Consider the following 9,415-nt stretch of genomic DNA (forward strand, 5'->3'; position numbering starts at 1 on the left):
TGGAATATTCCTTTACACTGACCTGTATAAAGGTATCTTTTCAAAACACCAAATGCTCCAATTCCCATGAAGTGCACGCTCACCTTTAAGTAATGCCCTATTTTCAATAAAAGGTTTCTTTGCTCCAGAGTCACCGGACCATCAATGATGAATCGTCAATCCAGACTCAACTGTAAGAAGCAAAAAAAATTATTTTATTCCAAATGTCCATAAAGCATAAAATTCATAAAAATATTAAATAAAAAATAGCAGAAAGTTCCCAGCAACCACTTCACCTCTAACACCTCCGGGTCTGGAGAGAAGGTGAGTGCCCCAAGATAGAAAACAGGGAGCCTTAAGGATCTGTGATGCTGGTTACTCCTCCACAATAACACTGATTTTTTTTTTACTTTATAGGCAGATAGGGCCTGTAATACAGGTCAGTGTAAAAGAATATTCCATCTATTAAGGATTACCCAGTGGATTATTTATTTATCCATCTTTCTCTGTTTTTTGCTCTGGATGTGGGTACTTACCTGTGGAGAAACATCCATTTAACGAAAGAGGAGTGAACATCACATCCATATTTAGAGACAGCGCATCATTGTCCACCTTTTGTTGTTGTATATGCTTGGATGTGGGGTTAGTATCCCCAGGTGGCACACGGTGCAGCAGTCTTCTTTGGCGCAGCTACACTTTTGCTAAATTTTCATATTCCTGCATAGATTTTTATTAAACTTCATCCTCAAAGTACTGAGATCACAGGTTCAATTCCAAACAAGGCCAGTCTCGAATAAAAAGAATCAGTGGCGGATTCAGGGGGAGGGCACCTGGGCACGTGCCCCCCCTGTCATTTTATTTTGTAGCTGAGGACCAGGGCTTTCCAACGAGCCCAGCCCCGTGTCTCTAGCCCCCGGGAACAAAAGATATCGCCTGGCAAAGCTGTAACGTTTTTTCCCCATAGGATAATATGGGACCCGGCAATTCCGACCCCTACCTAGTTCCGACGGCTGCCAGTTCCCTCCCTGGCATTACAGAAGCTTGTGGTTGATCTCATTCAATTACGAATCGCTGGGCCTTCAATATGATACTGGTCCATATCGGTCAATAGTTTCCAGAGATATTGCATGTAAACCGATTTTTTTCTTTTTGAAATGTAATTTCATGGCTGTTCATGTTCTTTGAGGGCAGATTACTCTGGAACCAAACGTTTCAGTTTCACTGGACCAAAATCATTCAAATCCCACTCAAATCAATATGATACTTGTCTCATGTAAATAGGTCAGTTGGTTCCGAAGATATAGCCAGTTAAATGAGACAACTGGTTAAAGGGGGGAGGGGTGGTATTCTCTCCCCCTCACACCAGAAAATGCAGGGACTAGGCTGGTGTAAAGGGGGCCAACCTGGGAATGCATTTTCTGGTGTGAAAGGGGTATTATTTCAAATAGCCGGGACCTGCAGCGCTCTGAATACAGCCAGGCTCTGCCACTATCAGTGGCTATCACTTCTGCCTGGCGGCAGCTGTCCCCCAGTTGCCGCAAGCATGTATTCACCCTTGGCAATGAGCATGTAATCCCACATGGCAACGAGCATGGAACCTCTGGCAATGAGCATGGAACCCTTGGCAATGAGCATGTAGATAAGCAGCACTTATGTAGCATAATTTTTAATAGAAATTATGGTGTTTGGCATAATACATATGGACATAATGGCATGTAACTTAATGTGTAATGGACATTATGGTGCAAATGTTTAATGCGCGCCTTTGATGTCCCTGTTTATGAAGTGTATTGGGAATTTTGGCTTAATCTGTGTGGCATTATGTGAATTCTGGCTCAATGCGTGTGGCATTATGTGAATTTTGGCTCAATCCTAGTGGCATTATGTGAATTTTGGCTCAATCCGTGTGGCATTATGTGAATTTTGGCTCAATCTGTGTGGCATTTTTTGAATTTGGCTCAATCTGTGTGGCATTATGTGAATTTTGACACAATCCATGTGGCATTATGTGAATTTTGGCTCAATCCATTTGGCATTATGTGAATTTTGGCTCAATCCATGTGGTATTATGTGAATTTTGGCTCAATCCGTGTGGCATTATGTGAATTTTGGCTCAATCCATGTGGCATTATGTGAATTTTGGCTCATTCCATTTGGCATCATGTGTAGGGGCAAGTATAGTGGGGTCTAGTATTTTGTTGCATAAAGTGTACAAGTTGTGTATAGTGTTGTACACTACACTCAAGGACATGCCCCTTGTTGAGTGGCCACACCCCTTTTCCGGAGCACGCCTTCGGCGTGCGCACAACTGCATCCTTCACTTTTGTCGCCATGGTGAGCCTGCGTACTTTAAATGCCAGGGCCTATTTTTAATCCCATTCCCACCCTCTCTCTGCCGCTCTCTTAGCATGTATACTGGCATTACTAACGCCGCCCCTCCCCCACCTAAACCCTCTTTTATCATGGTGCCCCCCCTGTCATTTTATCCTGGATCCGCCCCTGAAAAGAATGATCCAATATATATGTGTGTGTGTGTTGTGTGTGTGTGTGTGTGTGTGATTACAAGCCAATCATTTAAACCCCAAATCGCCATTACAGTGCAAGTTTAGTTTTAAGTATAGCCATGCTTGAACACAGGTGACTTAATAAATACCTCAGTTAATTTGATTTAACTGGACCAAAGAATGGATATCGTTAATACCTGGACTGTAATGCAGAGCTTGGGGAAATCTGATGTACAGTACAACATAGCATGTGCAAAGGCCAGAAGACTTCATTGCAGGTGTATGCTGAATCTCACCCAGTCACAAGAATGTAAATGACCTCATTCCCCGCTGTTCCTTACAATTTACATGCTCTGGAAGTAATGGTGTTAAAATATGACAGTCGATTGCGCTGAACAGCGTATCCTCAATGCAGCCTTTCAGGACACTGATTTTTCATTTCTAGAGCAAAGATTAAAGGGAAACAATTATATTATTTTAGAATGTTACCTTGAAGAGGCTTCTGTAATGTGAAAGTTAAGTTGGGGAAGTAACACTTACCTTCTAGCGACAGTGTCCGCTTACATTTTTTTACTGGATTTCTTTGTGCTACAAATATCTCTGTTGTTTCGGTACTGACAAGACCAACTAAGGGTACAATGAAATTGCTTCTGCTGTGAAACAGGCTGTTTTGCAGAGGTATAATGACAGATAACTAATTAGTGTGCTGCGCCTGGAGTAGCCTGAGAACCATTATGAACAAATTCCGCCAGTATAACACTAAACATTTTGTGACCAAATGCAGGAGGAGGAAAATATATTGCTCACTGACGAAATAGAAACTATCAACTAAAGCATGGGAACTACTATGTAACATTGTAGCATAATGTAAATAGTTGTATACTGTACCTCATGTCTTACTGTCATTTACCGTGGGGGCAACTGCTGCTATCCATCCTACAATCTGGGGTGTGTGAGAAGGTATTCCTTAACCTGTCATTGTACTTAGCTTTGAAATTACAAAGGGAAAAAATAATAAAAGATTGGAAACAAGTTATCTTTTTATTTCTGTTATTAGCACTAGCTGTGATGAAATCTGAGACAAGTATGCCTTAATAATTTCATTTTCGAATATAATTTTATTTATGAAGTCATAGCAATTTCCAATCTTATTGCGACAAGAATGTTTGCTCTTGATATGCAGTGCCATCTAGTGGCCAAAGTCAGCCATAACCAATCAAATGTGATTCAAACTGCTCAAAAGCACAGATACTGTTTACTTTCTACATGTACACAAATTGAGGGCCACATTAAGGTTTTTCGGGGCTCCAGGGTAAATAACTTGTGGGGTCCCCCACAAAAAAAGCTGTCAAGATATTCATCTCGTGATGAAGGTGGTCTAACAATAAAAAAAACTATCCCCAGACTATGGAAATATAATGTGTTACACTGTTTGGATGGGTGACTACAGTGTATATATTTAGCCCAAATTACAAATGATTTTTGATATGATCTATATGACATATTGCACTGTTTTTTTATATTATGTTCATTATATTTATTGATTAAAGGCTTACCTTTTCATTATTTTGGTGTGCTAGTTATCCATATATAATAATTTAATAATGGAGAACAGGGTACATGCATAAGTTACTTGATGAATGGGGTGATTGGAGCTGTCAGTACTGACATACTAATCATTAATGGGAGTGGAGGCAGAAAAGACAGGTCAGCTAGTGACATCACATTTGCATAACTCCCAACTTTGGCTGTGCCTGCAGCGGGACCCCTGTGTGCGTCTGATTTTTTATTTTATTTTTTTTGGAGGGGGGGTCGTTTTCGCCACTGTAGGGGCATGGCTAGCAGCTCTCTGAGCTGCTTGCTAGCTATGTTCCCAGCCCCTCATGCTGCAGAATTCTGCAGACTGTGGGGGTGGGGAGATAGCGACAGGGGGTGACAGGAGGGACTCCCAACTCCAACACCCCCCCCCCACCCCCCTGCTGCGGGACCCTACCGGGCCTGGGAGGTACGCGGGACAGTTGGGAGGTATGAATTGGCATGGGGAAATACATTCTCAGTCACTCACCACTGCTTGCAGCTCCAAGTAAGCCAGGTCTTACTCGGCGCTGCGATGGGGCTGCTGCTGATGTCAACGGCCCTTCCTCCCAACAGCCATCGCTGGCAAATCACCATTTGCAGAAAAAAGTACCAGAGATGACTTTATCTGTATGTTATATACAGTAGCACCAAATATGTGTCGTGCACAGTCACCATTTTCCAGCTTTTCTTTTATTATTTTTGCTCCCCATTTAGGTCTTTCATGCAGGATGAACAATCCCCCTACAGGACGTCTTCTTCATTGCTCCTACAGCCAACATACAGTATTTGTACCCAGCTTGCATATTATTTTAGTCATATTACCAGTAACTTTTGTGTGTTCTTTCGGTAAACTTTACCTAGAATGGCGCCCATCGCATGTACATCGCATGCCATTATAATGGCATGCGATGCGACCAATGCGATGCCCGTGATTTTACATAGAAATGCATGTTAAAATGTAAATTGCACCAGTCGCATCGCATGCGGCCAAAAAATCACATGCGATGTGACCGACGCGATTACCGCGATTTTACATAGGGAACAATGTTAAATGGCCCAATTGACCCGATTTTACATAGGGAACAATGTTAAATGGCCCACAGACCCCAAATAGCCACCCTGAAGTGTGAAATGGCCCCCCCAATTGTTAACGCCACCCCACGATCAATGTCAACCTGAAGCGTGGCGAGCGCAGTGAGGCCGCGAGGGGCGGCGGTACGCGTCCTCCGTCCTTGTCATACCCCCACTATCCACGTTGGCGTGGAGTTGAGAAAAGAAAGTGTGGCGAGCGCAGCGAGCCACCGAGCCCAAAGCGAGGGGACGCGGATACCTGTGAAGCCCGCGAGGGGACGCGGATACCTGCGCTCGCCACGCTTCGGGTTGACGTTGATCGTGGGGTGGCGTTAACAATTGGGGGGGCCATTTCACACTTCAGGGTGGCTATTTGGGGTCTGTGGGCCATTTAACATTGTTCCCTATGTAAAATCGGGTCAATTGGGCCATTTAACATTGTTTCCTATGTAAAATCGCGGTAATCGATAAAATCGGTAAAAGTCGGTCGCATCGCATGCAATTTTTTGGTCGCATGCGATGCGACCGATGCGAATTTTTACCTTGCGATGCCTACAATCAAAATCGTGGGCGCTGTTCTAGGTAAAGAGTACCGTTCTTCCTATATGAAGTCATAGAATACAAGGAGAAAGTTCAAAAATCCCTTAGCGCTTTCAGAATCATCAAACAAACCTATTGCTATTTCTATATGAAGTCATGGCAGAAGTGTGACTATAAGCTATGTGACGTGTGCCCCTGCCACTGTGTGGAATGTTGAAAAACCTGTTTATGGATTAGTCTTGTATATGATATGATATACTATGGATATGGGTGTATATATTAATAGTAGGGATGACAAACATTGGTGGCTGTGTACTTCCCTCTATGTCATCATTATCTCCTTATTCCAGATGATTTACCACATCTTCATGAGAACTAAAGCTACATAATATTAGTTTCTACACAAAGCATTTCAGTGACAGTCTAACAGATGAGGGCTTTTAGCCCACCATATATTATCTGCATATAATACATCCTGGAGACTCACACGATGACACCTCCGCTCCACATTGTTCTCTCTCATGTCTTCACAAAGGCTTGGGAGTACTCCCATCCATTAATAGCAGCTAAATAGGTGATAATAATAATAATAATAATAATAATAACAATACTATTAAGAGCAACACTTCAGTTACATTACTGAGAACAATCCCTCCACTGTCTGCAATAATATGACAAATAGTAATACTCTGGCTGAATAATATACAGTATGTGAATCAACCTTTTTTTTATATAATGACAGGTACAGCCTAAATAAATTATATTTTCAATGGTTTTTTTTAATTCAGCTATAGATAACCCACCCCAATAGGGCCTAATTCAGACGTGATTGCTGTTGTTGGAAATTGCAGAGGACCGCAATCAGTTAGCCTCCGCTCAGACAGAATCAAATCCCACCCTGTAGTATGTATGCGCGAGGCCATCCTATGATAAAATCCTGTTACTTTTTTTAATCGCTGGCCATGTAAAAAGTGATCATTAGGACACTGGTGTTTGGAAGTGGTAACCGGATGTTTTCTGGGAGTATCAGAAAAGACAAAGGCATGCTCAGGTGTTTTAGGGGAAGGCGTGCGATGTCAGCTCTGGGCCTGAACAGTCTGTTTCTATCGCAGCCGCCAAGTGCAGGGCTACGAACACTGGAAAAATCATTTGATGGTGAGCGTCTTGCAAATGGATCTTCGATTTTCTGCAAGGGGCAGGATTTCACTGTGGCGGGGCAGCGAATACCGGATGACAGGGCTCCGAGAATTTGCAGCCCAGCAAATTAGGGGGAGGGGCCCTAAACTGCACACCCTGGACATATGAGGTGCTACCTGCTGAGACTTGTAGTGCAGAAAGCAGGAGGAGGAGTTTGCAGGTGCACACTAAATATATATGCTAGACCTTTTAATATCTTGCTATATTGCATTTGAGGTTATTAGCATAGTAATGGCCATTAGTATGGGCTTGTCCACCGCATCCAGGTTACCTCAATAGGACAAGTCCCTAACACTACTCTGGGACAGGTCCAGGGCACAGGGCCCCCCAGGCCAGCCCAGCAGAACCACCCCATGGCATCACATTAGTGTGAAATTAAAGTGATAGTAAAAGAGATAGGGGAAATTATATGTGATAGGACTTACCTGGGTAAGAAGTAATAATAAATGTGAAGGGTGCTACATATATATTAAACAAACTAAAGGGGTGATTGAAAGTATACGATATGATGCAAATTAGGCCCTGTGTTCTCAGAGGTAGAGCTGCGGTGATACCGCATACAGACACAGAAAGTGGGCGTCCCAGTGCTTGCAGATTCAGGCGTCTGCATGTACACTAGGGGGATGATGAGACTGACACTTGCATATTATCACTCCAGCAACTGCACCAACAGAAGCAGCAGCAGATGATGCAATGTCCACCTCTATATCAGGCCCAAAGATTGTAAGCTCCACTGGGAAAGGCCTAATGTGAATAACTAAATATTCTCTGTAAGTGTTGCAGACTCTTCGTGTGCTATGTAAATGTTAAGAAATTAATCTAAACAAATGAATGTTTTGCTCCTTAAGCATTTACATATTAAGCAGTGTTTTCCATAGGATTTTACTCAATTACTGCTACATTGATGCTCAGTTGAAATTCATAGAACCTTGGGGACAATCTAGCCAGCAGCCAATTAGTCTACCTGTATGGTTCTGGAATGTGGTAGGAACCTATGAAAAACATGGGAAGAGTATATAAACCTTACCCAATGAACCCATTCCCACCAGTTTGTAGCACTGAGAAGAGGTAGGCAGGTACTGATTACATGCAGCACGTGGCATCTTGGGCATGGCTGAGTTGCTTAGCAGTGCCGCTGGGACAAATGTCCCCATTTGCACCATGTGATGCCCCCAACAGCAGCATTTATTTCACTTCCCCACCCCCCCCCCCCACCCCATCCCTGCTCTCGTCGGCCTTGACCCCAATTCTGTGAGTCAGCAATGCAAACTACTATGCCACTGTGATGGCCATCTGGAAGATTTTAAACATTATATCCAGACCATGCCTTAAAATGTTTTGCTTTATTGTTATTTCCTATCAATAACATATAAAGTGGTTTTATTTTATACATATACCGGATAGATATTCCTCTGGAAACCAAGCAAGATGTAAGAAATAATCTTCTGCCAAGAAGCTTTGGTGCAGCTGGAGAGAGAAAAGAGCAGTCAATATTTCTCTACGCTTGTCAAATCAATGGCTGCCTAGAACTGATAAGCGCTGACTGTACACACAGGAGGGAAGCCCTGACATGAGTTACAGTGCTGAGATGAAACACATTTCTCTTTTTGGTAAGCATGAGTTCCTAATTGAGGAAATCAGAGTTATATCATTATGGAAGGCACAGCTAATTTCAATTTGACATCACAGCTGCTGCTTCTCTGACTGTAAAACTTCTCATTCCACAGAGGCCCACGGGCCGGCAGAGGCCTGCGCTGCAATGCTCACTATAGCCCCAGTCCTAAACCTCACTGTCTGCTTCCCGCTAATTTCATGCTTTATTATCTCTGTATATGCTGTTAAAATACTTCCATATCCTCTTAAATTGGCTCCTTGGACTTTGGCAGCTTTAAACAATTGTTATCTTCTACAATCTTTGGCACTGACTTTCGGATTTTCCTCAGAGCTTTAACATTTAAAAGAAATTTAGAAACTGTTTCAAATAAACTTTTTCCTACCATATAAAACCATTAGAATCTTAAAAAGCAAAAACAAAAACAAGGGTAATATGGGCTCCTTACTCTTCTTGCTTGGCAAAAATACAGCAACACCCAAGAGGTGGCCTTTTTGTTCGTACGCCCAAGCATTACAGTATACTGCTGCATATGTGTATAATGCTGGTATGTACCCCATGGCTCATATATTGTGTGCAAATCTGGCTCTGGTACTTGCCAGGGACTCATGAGCCATTTACCCCACCGCACGTCCCTGCATTCACTTTGTTTTTTTTATCATGGGCAAGAACTGCTGTCACTGGTGGCTTGCTTACACAAACATCATCATCATCAGCAACATCCTCATCCTCCTTATTAGAGTCGGATAGCAGTAGTACTGTATATAAATACCGCAATCATTCGGTCCCACACAAGCATCCTCAATTTCCTCATCACTATCTTTACTTGTACTGCTCCCTACATGTGCAGATGGTGAAGAAATGGTGCAAGGACTTCTCTATGAGAACAGTGTGAAAAGTCTCAGACCTACACATAGTTAATGTGGACACCCCT

The sequence above is a fragment of the Crinia signifera genome, chromosome 7 (assembly GCF_055691185.1).
Source record: "Crinia signifera chromosome 7, ASM5569118v1, whole genome shotgun sequence".
Taxonomy (NCBI): domain Eukaryota; kingdom Metazoa; phylum Chordata; class Amphibia; order Anura; family Myobatrachidae; genus Crinia; species Crinia signifera.